The 18,043-nt window shown below is 42.7% G+C and overlaps 1 protein-coding gene across 1 annotated transcript in view; it reads right to left on the bottom strand.

The window, feature by feature from the left end:
* Positions 1-11,172, bottom strand: part of LOC124003815 (voltage-dependent calcium channel gamma-5 subunit-like) — a 29,623-nt gene extending 18,451 nt beyond the window's left edge. Inside the window, exon 1 of the mRNA XM_046312407.1 lies at positions 10,623-11,172. The gene's annotated coding sequence lies outside the window, so the exon portion shown is untranslated. The remainder of the gene's footprint in view (positions 1-10,622) is intronic.
* Between the last annotated feature and the right edge of the window lie 6,871 nt (positions 11,173-18,043).

The following is an 18,043-nucleotide window of genomic DNA, read 5'->3' as shown; positions in this document are numbered from 1 at the left end:
TAACATGGCCTCACGGCCCCTTTGTATCACGATATTGATAACATGGCCTCACGGCCCCTTTGTATCACGATATTGATAACATGGCCCCACGGCCCCTTTGTATCACGATATTGATAACATGGCCCCACGGCCCCTTGTATCACGATATTGTTAACATGGCCTCACGGCCCCTTTGTATCACGATATTGATAACATGGCCTCACGGCCCCTTTGTATCACGATATTGATAACATGGCCCCACGGCCCCTTTGTATCACGATATTGATAACATGGCCCCACGGCCCCTTTGTATCACGATATTGATAACATGGCCTCACGGCCCCTTTGTATCACGATATTGATAACATGGCCTCACGGCCCCTTTGTATCACGATATTGATAACATGGCCTCACGGCCCCTTGTATCACGATATTGATAATATATGGGTACGAATGCATAAGATGACTAATGCATCTCATTTAAAGGGCTTTTGCAAGTTCATTGTTTCAAAGGACTGAGTCAGAGCCATTGGTGTGACAGTGGTAATATAAATATCTCATCTGACCTCTGACTGTGGATGCAAAACATCTCTCCCACTACGGTTGACTCACTATGGTGCAGCTATGCGTGTAATGAGACTGGCCTATTCTATCATTACCAATTAACCACTTTATAATTTGGACAATTAGAAAATCAATTCCATTTAATTAGAAGTGGATGAAGGCAAAAAGGTCCATAGGCCTTCTCTTCAGACCAAAAGTACATTTGGGCCATGTAGCTCACTCAGAGGTGGAAAATTACCATTGGTCAGCTAGGAAAGGAGACGAGGAGGTGATAAAGTGATTGGGACACAGCCATAGACTCACCAGTCAATCAAATGGGACTTTTTAGCACAAAGGTCCAGCAGGTGTAAGCAATGAGGGGAAAGCAAATGAGGGCCATTATCAGGTAGCCAATCAGTCCCCATTCAGTACAGCTCTTACCCACACGTCCACTTAGATATTAATACCAGCCTTTCAACACCAGTGGCTTTGCTAGCATGTGGCGCGCTAGCTTGCGTGTGACGCACTAGCTTGCGTGTGGCGCGCTAGCTTGCGTGTGACGCACTAGCTTGCGTGTGACGCACTAGCTTGCGTGTGACGCACAAGGCCATTCATTGACAGGCTACTGTGTTTTATCATAGGGTGGTTAACATTCGATGCTAGCATCCAGTTGCGCTCGTTACTCCCACACACACACACACACACACACACACACACACACACACACACACACACACACACACACACACACACACACACACACACACACACACACACACACACACACACACACACACACACACACACACACACACACACACACACACACACGGCATCATTACCAAACCTCTAAAAATAGAGATCTATCAAGGCAGTTTGAGCTTCAATGTATAGAAGGCCTACCTCCTGGTGTAGACAAAACTACATTTCAAATAATAGATAACTATAAATGACAAAACGCTATGCCTAAACGACAGGACACTGAATGACAATGCAAAATGACAGAACACTAAATCACAACACTGACAGAGCACCAAATGACAGAATACTAAATTATACAAAACATAATGACCGAATAAATGACAGAACATTAAATGACAGAACAAGCCTGACTGTTGATCACGAGTCATCAGTGCAAGATGGTTTAAAAATGTACAGACGTCATTAGTCCTTGTGCCATCAGTCAGAAATAGTCCGTCCATATTAAAGTGGCTGGGGGAATAGGGTAAAAGTGTGTGATTCTCCATTCCAACTCTATGGGACTGTATTTGGAAGGTGACTTTTGCAGGCTTTTCGGGCTGGCTGTCGCAGATGGGGAGGCTGGTTGCCAGAGGGGCTCGACAAGTGTTTGGATGGGGAAAGAAGGGCCCAAGACATATGGAATGGACCAGAGACAAGTGGAGGCAGGGATAACTTTGCCATGCCTGGCTTTGCTACATCGTCACTATCTGATGCTAAAAGATGAGGACTTCTAGGATTTGAACCAATATGGACCTGAAATTCAGAAGAAATAGAGTAGAAATATTTTAAAGCTTTCAGTTGAGGGAAGATTTTTTTCTCGTTTTTTTTGTACAGATTTGCCTGTGTACATTAATGCTAGTTAACTGGTTCTATGAAGTGTCCAAACAGCTACTTCCACAGTAAGTTATTAGCAAAGATATTCTGTTGTATATTCATGAACTCTTATACCAGGAGAAAGCAACCAGTGCAGGGTGTTGTGGACTTTTGGCCCATATACAAGTAAAAGACTAGGAGAAATATCCAGACAGACTTATCTTTTCTACAGTGAAAATACCAGGCAGTCAGAAGTGGGAATGCAGTCTAATCTAGTTGACGTCTAAGTGTCATGGTGAAATAGTTGCCATTAGGGCAGAACAATATCCTCTAACTCAACATGAAAATGAGAAAGAAAAGATTAATATGTAATATTTGAGTTATTTCCGAATCCCTTGGATATCATTATCCTAGTGGCCGCATCCTTTTGAGGAGCCATTTGCTCTGCCCACCCAAAGGATAGCACAATTCAATGCTTATCATCAGTAGCTAGTGGTGTTTTGATTTAGGATTTTTTTATTTATTTAAACAAGTTTCCTAGATTGGTATGGATCCACTTATAAGTGTCACATCTTAGACAAAATACAGAATCCAAACAGGGAGTCTATTTAAGCAATAAGGCCCAAGGGGTTGTGGTATATGGCCAATAAACCACAGCTAAGGGCTGTTCTTAGTCACGACACAACACAATTAGAGTAGTTAAAATACATTTTGTCATACCCCATGGTATACGGTCTGATATACCACAGCTTTCAGCCAATCTCCAGTCAGGGCTAGAACCACCCAGTTGACAATTTGGAATATATCATTGTTTGAGTGTCATTGTGTCCCGTCCTCGCCACATGAAGCACAGTCTTGGCAAAGGCTTAATACCTGTTGCCATGGTACAGTGGGGAGTACAGGGAGCTATGATGATGTCCAACTTGCCAGTTCTATGTGTGAGTCATTGGTTTCCAAGAAACTTATTGACAAATGCACATAACACACATGCTTGCATCTGCACACACACACACACACACACACACACACACACACACACACACACACACACACACACACACACACACACACACACACACACACACACACACACACACACACACACACACACACACACACACTTTTCAGATTAGATCAAAGGATACCCACAGCCAATAACCAAATTCTGCATCATGTCCATTCACACGCACACAAAGAGATCAACAGGCCTCATTCAATCGACTATGAATACTAATTCAGTCCAAACATTGGTCCTGCCCGTACGGGATTATGAATGGCGATTGAGCCGAGAAAAACTGTCTATTGACCAATGTTTCTCATTAGATGTTCAAAGCTTCCAGGGCCTAAGCCGGGAGATCCAAAGAGCCTCATAATCCCTCTTTGCATTATAACAAACTACCTTTGAAGAAGATGGGCACATCCATTCTGTGACTGGAATCCAATACAGAGATGAACACCCAACAGCAACAATCTTGTTCTGTTTAGTGTCTAGTATTTTTTATTACTATAGAAACCTAAACAGTCTTATTTGACTGCACCTGAAGCCATTTTGACCATGCACCTACTCTGGGTTATGTTCATAAAAGCAAGCAATAGAAAATGCTTTAAAATATTCTGCAAAAGAAAACTAAAATTATAGTTTCTTGTTCGACAAGTCCCAGTTCTGTTTCATTTTTCTCCAGTTGGTGCCTTATGAACATGACCCAGGTCTGTTCTGTGGTGTCTCCCGCCACTCACCACACGAGGGCGGAGTCCAAAAGCCAATTTATGCTTGATCCGAAAATGTGGACGGAGGCTCCGGAGGAATACAGAGGCCAAATCAAGCTCTGTACCACATCGCAGTGCACCTCTCAAATTTTGTAATAACGCGGATGGCTCCGTACAGCTCCGCATTGACACGATTGGTTGACGGTAGGTTGGGGCGGGAAGGTTCTGTATAAACAAACTCACTTCCTTGACAACAGCTCTGCGAAGTGCAAAAAGTAAGTTTGCTCTGACTTCGGCGGAGGCCGCATCGTAGTAAATGCTGTATGGCCACAGCAGATATCAGATTGACCATGCATCTAACTGTCCCCAGTGGAATGGAACCCACTGCATCATCACTAATGGAACTAGGTCAGTCAGTACTCTCGCTGTCCATTCAATTAGCACGCACCCAGCCTCATCAGCCTCTATTCAATCCAAAAGCCAACTACCGTTTTTCAACACAACGGTCGGAAAGTCAATGATGGGGGGGGGGGGGGGGGGGGGACCTGCAATGAATCAGAACTCTGTTCCAAAAACTCTTACAGCCTCATGGAAAAAGGGTGGTCACTGGTCAGGATCACATATGGAATTTATGTTTAGTCTTTTGATGTTGATATTTTTAGGCTATGGTGTTATCCATTGGTTGCTTGGAACCGTCCTTGTTAGGATCTATGGGCTAGTGTAATTTGGGATTTGTAGAGTTTGATTCACATGTCATCGACTGTGTTTGAAGATGTTGCTAATAGGCTATACCAGCTCATTTTAATACCAAGCATTCTGAACATACCTGCTCATTTGAATACCAAGCATTCTGAACATAGCAGCTCATTTGAATACCAAGCATTCTGAACATAGCAGCTCATTTGAATACCAAGCATTCTGAACATACCTGCTCATTTGAATACCAAGCATTCTGAACATACCTGCTCATTTTAATACCAAGCATTCTGAACATACCTGCTCATTTTAATGCCAAGCATTCTGAACATACCTGCTCATTTTAATACCAAGCATTCTGAACATACGTGCTCATTTTAATACCAAGCATTCTGAACATACGTGCTCATTTTAATGCCAAGCATTCTGAACATACCTGCTCATTTTAATGCCAAGCATTCTGAACATACCTGCTCATTTTAATACCAAGCATTCTGAACATACCTGCTCATTTTAATACCAAGCATTCTGAACATACCTGCTCATTTTAATACCAAGCATTCTGAACATACCTGCTCATTTTAATACCAAGCATTCTGAACATACCTGCTCATTTTAATACCAAGCATTCTGAACATACCTGCTCATTTTAATACCAAGCATTCTGAACATACCTGCTCATTTTAATACCAAGCATTCTGAACATACCTGCTCATTTTAATACCAAGCATTCTGAACATACCTGCTCATTTTAATGCCAAGCATTCTGAACATACCTGCTCATTTTAATACCAAGCATTCTGAACATACCTGCTCATTTTAATACCAAGCATTCTGAACATACCTGCTCATTTTAATACCAAGCATTCTGAACATACCTGCTCATTTTAATACCAAGCATTCTGAACATACCTGCTCATTTTAATACCAAGCATTCTGAACATACCTGCTCATTTTAATACCAAGCATTCTGAACATACCTGCTCATTTTAATACCAAGGATTCTGAACATAGCAGCTCATGCAAATTCAACAGTATAAACAGCCATTTAGGCTTCAATTACACAACTGACTTGGTCCCTACCACTGAATGTGATTGTCACACTAGGACCTGGTTATAATCCAACACAATAACATCTGGAGTTACTCAAACATTTGTCAGTAGTAGAACAGAAATTAATGTTAACCAAAATGTCTGTTTGAAAAAAAACATTATTTCTCTGTCACTGTCAAGGTTTCATCTGTACACTCCTTTCGTGAAAGCCACTGACCCAGTTTCCATGACGGCCGGATGTCGCTATGCACCGTCTCCAGAGTAACATGGCTTGTGTGTTCCACTGATGCGAGTTGGCGGTCAGTGGGGTGGACAGCATCAGAGGGCTATAGAGCCCTGTGGACAGTGGCTGGACATGGGGGACATGACATGGAGCCCCAACACAGCTATGGAGGGAGCTAGCAGTTAGCTAGCCACAATCATCACCCTCCATAGCCCCTGTATATAACACTAGCATACAGTAGCATAGGCACTACAGGGCTGTGCTAAATCAGTCATACGCATACGTCAAACAGTCTTCCTGACCTACAAAACACTCCGAGACTCCCGGTACGCTTCCCCAGCACCATGCTTACAAGAGTATCTACTATACGTCACAAGAGACTGTTGTTAGTAACGCTGTATTTTTGGCTATAAAAATATCCCGAAACCTGTCGCTTAGCCCGAAAATAAATACCAGGCAAGGGGACCGCATAAAGGTCATGTTATTTCACCACCGTGCTCCCAAAACAACATTCCAATGGCCCTCCATCTAAAGATTTCTATTTCCACAACAACAAAAAGAGGATTTCATTTTTGAACGCAAACTCAACCCAACAGTTAAACCTCTGGAGACTCTGCAGAGGGCATCTTACCAGCCTCGAGTCTTTAGGGTTCAGAGGCAACAACGGAATGCCTCTGACTGAGTGCCCGGGGACAGTTCATGTCAGAACATGTTAGTAGGCTTGAGCAGTGCTTGCCTCGCTCCAAGCCTTTTATGCTGCTCCAAAGGCATCTCCCTGACAGATCTCAGCCAGTGTTTCTTGGCTGTGCTCGCCTCTTCGGTCACACTTTATTTGGATAGTCCCGATTTTCCGTCTGTAAGTGCTCTACAGATGGTCATACTATCAGCAAACTCTGTTGATAAGCAACTGCTTGCGAAGGTTACAGTAAGGGTCAGGGTTAAGTTTAGAATAAGGGTCAGGGTTAAGTTTAGAATAAGGGTTAGGGTTAAGTTTAGAATAAGGGTTAGGGTTAAGGTTTGGGGTAGGGTAAGGGTTAAGGTTAGAGTTAGTAGATAGTTAGCGTAAAGATAATCTGTAGAGCATCTACAGATGGACTATCCAAATAAAGTATTTATGCCTCTTCAAACAAGGCTAGAATGTCAGCAGCCTGCAGCCTGTCAATCAACTGATCCAAAAATAAAATGAGTAACTGTGGTGATCATTTTCTCAAATAAAATCTTTCAGATGACACTTATTATTATTTATTATATTACTCCACTGTTGATTATGTCAGAAATCTATATGTGATCTGTTCAAATGTATTTTCACTTCAAATAAAACACATACACTAGTATCTTTATACCTCAGCTGTAGGACATTGAAACTGTATGCTGCGATGAACTCTCCCACGGTTCATCATAACATAGAAGCATACGTCACGTTTGAGGGGCAAATGGCAAAACACAGCCAGTCACCCGGAGAAATGGCACAATCTCTGGCTTTGTCATGAGACCAAGTACTCTCTCCTTTAGTGCTTAACTTGGCCATGTATCTTTTGTGTGCAGCACAATACTAAGGTTCCCACATTAAGGAAGAATATATCAGGTATCAAGGTAAGACTCAGATGCAGACCGTGTCGAAGTAACAATGTTTATTACAGCAACAGCGGCATCGGAACAGGACAGCAGGCAGGCTCAGGTCTGGCAGAGGTCGGTAATCCAGAGGTGGGGCAAAGGTACAGGCAGGCAGGCAGTTCTCAGGGGCAGGCAGAGTGGTCAGGCAGGTGGATACAGGGTCAGGGCAGGCAGAGTGGTCAGGCAGGTGGATACAGGGTCAGGACAGGCAGAGTGGTCAGGCAGGTGGATACAGGGTCAGGACAGGCAGAGTGGTCTGGCAGGTGGATACAGGGTCAGGACAGGCAGAGTGGTCTGGCAGGTGGATACAGGCAAGGGTCAAAACCCCTGGGGAAAAGCAGAAGCTGACACAAAAAAAACACTGGTAGGCTTGACAAACAAGACGAACTGGCAACAGACAAACAGAGAACACAGGTATAAATACACAGGGAATAATGGGAGAAAATGTGCGACACCTGGAGGGGGGTGGAGACAATCACAAGGACAGGTGAAAGATCAGGGTGCGACAGAATAGGCTAATGAGCCAGTCGGAAGAAACAGAACTTAGATGTAAGAGTCACGAGTCAGTGTGTTATGACAGTGCCATAGGAGAGAGGAGACAGACAGACAGACAGACAGACAGACAGACAGACAGACAGACAGACAGACAGACAGACAGACAGACAGACAGACAGACAGACAGACAGACAGACAGACAGACAGACAGACAGACAGACAGACAGACAGACAGACAGACAGACAGACAGACAGACAGACAGACAGACAGACAGACAGACAGACAGACAGACAGACAGACAGACAGACAGACAGACAGACAGACAGACAGACAGACAGACAGACAGACAGACAGACAGACAGACAGACAGACAGACAGACAGACAGACAGACAGACAGACAGACAGACAGACAGACAGACAGACAGACAGACAGACAGACAGACAGACAGACAGACAGACAGACAGACAGACAGACAGACAGACAGACAGACAGACAGACAGACAGACAGACAGACAGACAGACAGACAGACAGACAGACAGACAGACAGACAGACAGACAGACAGACAGACAGACAGACAGACAGACAGACAGACAGACAGACAGACAGACAGACAGACAGACAGACAGACAGACAGACAGACAGACAGACAGACAGACAGACAGACAGACAGACAGACAGACAGACAGACAGACAGACAGACAGACAGACAGACAGACAGACAGACAGACAGACAGACAGACAGACAGACAGACAGACAGACAGACAGACAGACAGACAGACAGACAGACAGACAGACAGACAGACAGACAGACAGACAGACAGACAGACAGACAGACAGACAGACAGACAGACAGACAGACAGACAGACAGACAGACAGACAGACAGACAGACAGACAGACAGACAGACAGACAGACAGACAGACAGACAGACAGAAGCATAGGCAGGCTGGCTGAGACAGTGTAATAGTGTAAAGCGGACAGACAGCCGGACAGACTGTACAAAAAGAGGCAGGCCCTGTGATATGGGACCTCCAACAGAAAAAGAGGGAGAGTGGTATTAGCTCCCTGTCAAGCAGATGCTGACGCTGTGTCAGTGTACATCAGCTGTGAATTAGCCTGTGGTAACCGCCAGAAGGTTAAATAACATTGGTCCGTGTTCATGACTGCCAGTCTCCAAGGCTACAGGCATGTATAGACTTGGCAGATAATGAAGTAAGAGAGAAATGAGTTATTAGGACTTTAACAGCTATTTTAAAAGTCAGTTTTATTCAAAACGATACAGTTAGTTGGTCTTTGATTATGTAACCTTTATTTAACTAGGCAAGTTGGGTTAATGTGCATGTATCCTATTACAAATTCTTATTTACAATGAAGGCCTACCGAGGAACAGTGGGTTAACTGCCTTGTTCAGTGGCAGAACGACAGACTTTTACCCTGTCAGGTCGGGGATTCGATCCAGAAACCTTTTGGTTACTGGCTCAACGCTCTAACCACTAAGCTACCTGCCGATTATGACAACTATCACTGTATAAACTGGGGATGCAAAGGGCAAGTCTGGCATGCAAGGAACGCCTTTGTCACAAGTGTCGCAGGATTGTAAATAATAATCAACTGTAATTAAAGCACAAGACAAAATCACCCAATTTCTCATTCTGATCCTTGTTTTTGTTGATTATCTACATCTAACCTGTTAGACTTTCGCTGGATAATACTGATTGGGACTATTCCATGATTGTGTGCCCATGCCACTAAAGCACACATGCCAATACCATGTGCTGCCCAACACGCCCCAATGGGCTCTGGCAATGGTTATGTTAATGTGCACGTGTATGTATCCTATTACTTAAAAAAATAAAAAATAAATAAATCACCAGGTTTAACCAGGTAGGCTAGTTGAGAACAAGTTCTCATTTTTAACTGCGACCTGGCCAAGATAAAACAAAGCACAACACAGAGTTAAACATGGAATAAACAAACACAGTCAATAACACTATTCAGTAAGGTAAAGTTAGAACGTTTTCGATCGTTTCAGGTTTGGGAGTTTGATCACAGTGATAGTGAAATATGCTATCAAACGTATAACAGCATCACAGATACTCAAACCACCAAACAAAATCGATACGGACTCCACTTTCCACCAACGTCTGCCTGGTCCTGCTCTTCAGTAATGCACTAAACCTAAATTAAATGACCAAGTGGGATGCGTTCAATATCGTTTCGATTTTCAAAGCAAGGGCTTGCAATTATATCTACAACGTCAATTCCAGACTTGTCTTTAAAAAAAACTATGCTTACACATTAGTTCATGCTGAAAATATCATTCCCACACAGTCGTAAAAACTACCTGTTCGTATTCACATCGATATGGTAAAAAGTTGTTTATGGAAGTGAAGGTTTTCCTTCCACCTTAAACTCAATCAACTTATTATATTATTATATTATTATTATTATATTAAACTCAATAGCTGATTTGAATATTTATACAAAGGATAGTGTTTATTGTATCATTGTTCGACCTTTAGAGTTACATTTTTTACATTGCTAGAGCCTACATCCCAGGAATAACCGTAAGCTTCTAAAAATAAGTTATTTTTTACAAAGCAGTGAATGTAGAAAACAATAGTATATCACGTGGAGACGAACAAACTAAAGAGGCGCTTCTGAGCACCTATATGTCAACTGCACCCATTTCGGACAGCCTACTAAAGACACTTCAAAAGGAAAGGAAATAATTCAAATAAACATAGTTTACCTTCACAAATAAGTCTCGTCGAGGAAAGCGCTATTTTCTTACAATACTGTTCCTCTCGCGTCGCTCTACACTTGTCTACAGACTCGCGGAGAAGCAGTGGATGTGTCGCGCACTTAGTGCCCCACAACAGGACAATACTCGTTGCGCGCTCCACTTCAGCCTGGCGCCAGCAGTTGGGCAGCGGCAGCCTCTGGGGATATGGTTAGCCTACGAAGCTTCACTGATTAAACAAAATCAAAGTTAGCTTTTGCGAAATGCAGACCACAAATAATGTCCCTCTTTTGGATAAAACTACGGTGAAGAGATTGGCACCCACAGACTTTTCTTCATCAACGTTCTGGATTCGAGTGAGCTGAATACGACACAGCTCTTCAATCAAGCATCAAACCCACGACGAAACTTCCATCATGTGACATTCAAGACAAGTACCCGTGGGTGACTTTGGCATCATAACCTTTTTCATTTTAAGTTATAATTATTTACTACATTATTAAACATTATGTCTGACTATGGTATTTATGTGTGCATAACATTTACAAAGCATTACAACTAAATGTAGCACTGACCCACCCAAAGGAGACGCATATGGTCATTTATCCAATTATTTACGAGCATATGGCTTATCAGTGTCGTATCCATAATTAAAAGCTGGCTGGAAAACGTTGATTGTCCACATATACATGTCTCATTGCATCTCAGCTATTATATCGCCCCTTGCATTTCCCTCTCCACCCAAGGGAAAACTACTTTTCCTGGCACAATTTGTTAGGCCTATTTCGCAAAAGCTAACTGATTATGTATGTTTGTTCTGGCATCAGTGAAGCTACGACCTGTTATTCTTCCCGTCTATCCATGTTCTTTCGCAGTCAAAGCGTTGCTTTGGTAACATTTCAGCTCAATGGACAGGGCCAGAATATGCCCCACAAGCAGTGTATAAAATGTTGCTGATATAAATATGTGTCCTAATGGATTATAAAGACCTCGAACGTTTTTGAAGTAACAAATTGCCGTGGTAGCTACAACCATAGACATAGAACTGAATGGAATTCTAATTCTATAACTCAGCATCAGCAACCTTTCAAAACTCCACTCCTCTCATTAACCCCTCATTAGGGACATTACCGAACCACTATACTTCATCCCCATCGTAGCTGAACATTAAATATGAAGCAACCGGCCCTGAGACTGCATCCCAAATATGGCACTATTCCCTATATAATGCACCGAGGCCCTGGTCAAAAGTAGCGCACTATATAGGGAATAGGGTGCTGTTTGGGATGCACCCTGAGAGTGAAGGGGAGAGAATGTCAAGGTTGGTGTGTTCATAATTGGATAAATAGATCATTAGTATTGTTTTGGGCCTGGTTCTCAAACCAGTGGCACACTAAATGAGATTACACACTCTGGGGAAGAGGAGTGGCTGTCACTACACTTTGGTAACACTAAACAGGGGTTGTGTGTGTGTGTGTGTGTGTGTGTGTGTGTGTGTGTAGAGAGATTTTTGGTAGAAATGATAGTATTGGTAATGGTAATCATAGGGCTAGTTGTGGTATTAGTGTAAATAACAGTGGTGGTAGCATTCATTTTAGTAGTAATAATAGTTGCTTGTTATTTTCCATGTTTAAACAATTATTGATTCTATTTTCTATTACTATCCACTTATCATTCTATTGTTATTTCTATTTCGTTTTAACTATTCTATTTGATTATTTAGTGTTTTATTATTACCTTACAATGTCAAGAATATTGCATACATTGATGCTTTGGCAATATTGACACAATGTTTCTCATTTTAATCAAGGAATTTGGATTTGAGAGAGCTGGACCTTTTAACAAGTTCCCTCAACATACAGTGCCATTGTTTTCACAGAGCTTCCAAAACTCCCATTCCAATACTCACACTAGAGCAATGAACAGACTTTTAGGGCTCCAGACTATAGCAGCTCAGATGTTGAGCAGACATCCCTAGTGGTTACTGGTAGAGCAAAGCAGACAGTTAATTAGATTCAGATTCAGGGAAGCCGTTGACACAATGATATGGGCTTCGTTCCAAATGGCACCTTTCCCATTTCCCCAAAATAGTGGACTACTGTTGACTAGAGCCTCAAGAGCCCTGGTCAAGAGTAGTGTACTGAATAGGGTGCCATTTGGGACAGGACCATGATGGCTTAATAAGGCATCGAGGGATCCCATGGCTCTTCATCACTAGCGTTTTATTAATTCAATTATACCAGACTGACAGCAAAGACTCTCTTATTGAAGAGGGTTAATTGCTGTTAAAATGTAGAGTCAGATTAAGAGAGAGAGAGTGTGTTAGAAGGGGAGAGAGAGATTCAACAAATCTAATGACGCCTCTCCTTACGCACCACCCCACTCACCCACACACGTCAGAGTGCTAAGATGTCATGGCTGGGTGTTACTTATGTTGAAACTAATAAACATTGAAGAGCATGATGTACACTTGTACAATTTTCTGTCTCACAAAGTAAAAGTAACAGCTTTGGACCTTTTGAGGGAGAGAGAGAATGAGAGACAGAGAGTTATATGTTTCCATGGGACTATCATGAGCTTCTTGCTCATTCAGGTGAAGTCATTGTAAAGCCTTGTGCTGTATAGTGCAGTGTGTTCGGGAAGGATTCAGACCCCTTCCTTCCCCTTTTCCACGTTTTGTTTTGTTACAGCATTATACTAAAATGTATAAAATATTTTTTTCCTCATCAAATCTACATAATGACAAAGCAAAAACAGGTTTTTAGAAATGTTTGCAAATGTATTAAAATATATATATACAGTGGGGCAAAAAAGTATTTAGTCAGCCACCAATTGTGCAAGTTCTCCCACTTAAAAAGATGAGGCCTGTAATTGTTATCATAGGTACACTTCAACTATGACAGACAAAATGAGAGAAAAAAATCCAGAAAATCACATTGTCGGATTTTTAATGAATTTATTTGCAAATGATGGTGGAAAAATAAGTATTTGGTCAATAACAAAAGTTTCTCAATACTTTGTTATATACCCTTTGTTGGCAATGACAGAGGTCAAACGTTTTCTGTAAGTCTTCACGAGGTTTTCACACACTGTTGCTGGTATTTTGGCCCATTCCTCCATGCAGCTCTCCTCTAGAGCAGTGATGTTTTGGGGCTGTTGCTGGGCAACACGGACTTTCAACTCCCTCCAAAGATGTTCTATGGGGTTGAGATCTGGAGACTGGCTAGGCAACTCCAGGACCTTGAAATGCTTCTTACGAAGCCACTCCTTCGTTGCCCGGGCGGTGTGTTTGGGATCATTGTCATGCTGAAAGATCCAGCCACGTTTCATCTTCAATGCCCTTGCTGATGGAAGGAGGTTTTCACTCAAAATCTCACGATACATGGCCTCATTCATTCTTTCCTTTACACGGATCAGTCGTCCTGGTCCCTTTGCAGAAAAACAGCCCCAAAGCATGATGTTTCCACCCCCATGCTTCACAGTAGGCATGGTGTTCTTTGGATGTAACTCAGCATTCTTTGTCCTCCAAACACGACGAGTTGAGTTTTTACCAAAAAGTTATATTTTGGTTTCATCTGACCATATGACATTCTCCCAATCTTCTTCTGGATCATCCAAATGCTCTCTAGCAAACTTCAGATGGACCTGGACATGTACTGGCTTAAGCAGGGGGACACGTCTGGCACTGCAGGATTGGAGTCCCTGGCGGCGTAGTGTGATACTGATGGTAGGCTTTGTTACTTTGGTCCCAGCTCTCTGCAGGTCATTCACTAGGTCCACCCATGTGGTTCTGGGATTTTTGCTCACCAGTCTTGTGATCATTTTGACCCCACTGGGTTAGATCTTGCGTGGAGCCCCAGATCGAGGGAGATTATCAGTGGTCTTGTATGTCTTCCATTTCCTAATAATTGCTCCCACAGTTGATTCCTTCAAACCAAGCTGATTACCTATTGCAGATTCAGTCTTCCCAGCCTGGTGCAGGTCTACAATTTTGTTTGTGGTGTCCTTTGACAGCTCTTTGGTCTTGGCCATAGTGGAGTTTGGAGTGTGACTGTTTGAGGTTGTGGACAGGTGTCTTTTATACTGATAACAAGTTCAAACAGGTGCTATTAATACAGGCAACGAGTGGAAGACAGAGGAGCCTCTTAAAGAAGAAGTTACAGGTCTGTGAGAGCCAGAAATCTTGCTTGTTTGTAGAGTCTGTGGAAGCACAGATCTGGGGAAGGGTACCAAAACATTTATGCAGAATTGAAGGTCCCCAATAACACAGTGGCCTCCATCATTCTTAAATGGAAGAAGCTTGGAACCACCAATTATCTTCCTAGAGCAGGCTGCCGGTCAAACTGAGCAAACGGGGGAGAGGTGCCTTGGTCAGGAGAACAAGAACACGTTGGTCTCTCTGACAGAGCGCCAGAGTTCCTCTGTGGAGATGGGAGAACCTTCCAAAATGAGGGACTATTAAATCAGACCTTTATGGCAACGTGGCCAGACAGAAACCAGTCCTCAGTAAAAGGCACGACAGACCACTTGGAGTTTGACAAAAGGTACCTAAAGGACTCTAAAATCATGAGAAATAATGGTCTGATGAAACCAAGATGAACTATTTGGCCTGAATGCCAGACTCACGTCTGGGGGAAACCTGGCACCATCCCTACGGTGAAGCATGGTGAGGGCAGCATCATGGTGTGGGGATGTTTTTCAGCGGCAGCGACTAGTCAGGATTGAGGGAAAGATGAACAGAGCAAAGTACAGAGAGATCCTTGATGAAAACCTGCTCCAGAGCGTTTCGGACCTCAGAGTGGGGCAAAAGGTTCACCATCCAACAGGACAATGACCCCAAGCACACAGCCAAGACAATGCAGGAGTTGCATCGGGACAAGTCTCTGCATGACCTTGAGTGGCCCAGCCAGAGCCCGGACTTGAACCCGATCAAACATCTCTGAAGAGACTTGAAAATGGCTGTGCAGCGACACTTCCCATCCAACCTGAGAGCTTGAGAGGATCTGAGGAGAAAAATGGGAGAAACTACCCAAGTACAGGTGTGCGAAGCTTGTAGTGTCATAAATCAAGGCTGTATTTGCTGCCAAAGATGCCTCTACAAAGTATTGAGAAAAGGGTCTGGTGTGATATTTCTCCAAATGTTTTGTTTATAAATTTGTAAACCTTTCTAAAAATCAGTTTTTGCTTTGTCATTATGGGGTATTGTGTGTAGATTGATGAGGAATCACTTTTAGAATAAAGCTGTAATGTAACAACATTTTGAAAAAGTCCAGGGGTCTGAATACTTTTCGAATGGACAGTATATCTGCTTGTTCACAATATTTGAATTTCATCCCTTGAATTGACATGAAATGAATGTAGCTCCTTCCACCTCATTGATTGGCCCCTGGCTGGTTGGTAAGATCCGCCAAAAAGGCTGCCCTTTCTGATAAGTTCTAACAGATCTGCCCATGACACCATAGTTCTTCATCAACACCAGCCTGTCCTTCAGTCTACCCAGCAATGGAGCTGATGATCAACCTACTCAGACATCTGCATAAGGTGGGTGTATAGTACTCACATGTCTGTCTATGTCTGTCCATGCCTGTCCATGCCACATCAAAGTTGATTTGACATCATGCACAGGATATAGTGTAGCGTACACAGTACAATAATTTGCTTCCACAAATGCTTTCACACAAACACAGATATGAAATTCTAAGTATTAAGTACACAAACATTACAGTAAGCAATTTGACACACAAACATTACAGTAACCTGCCTACCACAGCTTTTATAGTTCCTGTATTCTGTTTGTCTGATCTGGTTGCAAAGGTGTAATGACCTCATGAGTCCACATGGGAGAGGAGATGGAACCCTGCCCTAGATGGAACCCTATTCCCTATATACCCTGAGTGTACAAAACATTAGGAACACCTTCCTAATATTTAGTTGCACAACCTTTTGCTCTCAGAACAGCCTCAATGTGTCGGGGCATGGACTCTACAAGGTGTCGAAAGTGTACCACAGGGATGCTGGCCCATGTTGACTCCATGTCCATTGGGTGGTCTTCATACACACGGAAAACTGTTGAGGGTGAAAAAACCAGCAGAGTTGCAGTTCTTGACACACTCAAACCGGTGCGCCTGGCACCTACTACCATACTGCATTCAAAGGCACTTAAATGTTTCACCCTCTGAATGGCACTCATACACAATCCATGTCTCAATTTTCTCAAGGCTTAAATATCCTTCTTTTTTAAACCTGTCTCCTGCCTTTCATCTACACTGATTGAGGGGGATTTAACAGGTGATGTTTATAAAGCTTTCACCTGGATTCACCTGGTCAGTCTGTCATGGAAAGAGCAGGTGTTCCTAATGTTTGGTACACTCAGTGGGCTTTTGTCAAAAGTAGTGCACTATATATGGAATAGGGTGCCATTTGAGACACAGCCTGGGTCTGGGCCAGATAGACATTAAGTACAGGTTGAACGCTGTAACTGGAACATCTGCAGGGGCCTTCCTGTGCCAACCAGCTTGTAAATGAGAAAGCCAGCAGCTGACAAAGATTTTGATTGTGCCACAGAGTCCACAATGAAAAATTCAGCACCTCATTCTCACGCTTCTTCTGAGAGCTTCACTTGTTAAACTTTTAATGTCTGTACTCACCCCTTTTCCTCGCATATGATGGTAACCTTGGTTAAGGTTCATCACGCTTATCCAAACGGCAAGAGACACTTGGACTTCTGTTACTGAAGCTTACTGAGATCGTGGACATTATGTCATACATCTTGGTTGCATGTGTTGATTCCCGTAAGGGATCATAAATCAGGAGGCTTCATTTTTACCAGACATTTATGAGGAATGTTGTGACTGTGTTCATATAACAATTTACAACTGTACCAACTGTTAGTGAAAGTCGTTTCCTTGTTGTATTCTGTGCTCGTGCTGTTAGTGTAGATGGGTTGACTGTCAAAGAATCAGGCAAGGCCATCTGACATTTCCCCAAGCAAGCCATCTTCTCTTCCTCACAGCTAAAACCCCATTTCTGTGCCTTTTCATACTTTATTTGCTCAAATCAAATTTTCCAATGGTTTCATCAATTGCAAACTTCCCGTCCAAGTCAGCAGTGAAGGAGAGGAAACGGTGACAGCGGTATTGGGGTTCTGCAGGAAATGCATCTCTCAGAGTAAGACTAGAAAAACAAATACAATTTTGAGAACACTTGATGATTGTGAGTTGACAGAAATGTCACATTATTTTAAGAGTCTGTAACAAACCATGTTATAAAGCATTTATAAATTGTGTGTTCAACATTTATAAATCATTAGTCTTTTTGCCATTTAAAGTGAGCGCCATTTGTACTTTAGAAACACTTTCAAAATGTTTGGAGTGACCAGTGTAATTTCAAAAGGCACTAACATTTACAAATGTGGGAGTAGTGACTAATAC

Source organism: Oncorhynchus gorbuscha, linkage group LG18, assembly GCF_021184085.1.
Source record: "Oncorhynchus gorbuscha isolate QuinsamMale2020 ecotype Even-year linkage group LG18, OgorEven_v1.0, whole genome shotgun sequence".
Lineage (NCBI taxonomy): Eukaryota > Metazoa > Chordata > Actinopteri > Salmoniformes > Salmonidae > Oncorhynchus > Oncorhynchus gorbuscha.
This window is presented reverse-complemented; position numbering and strand designations above follow the sequence as displayed.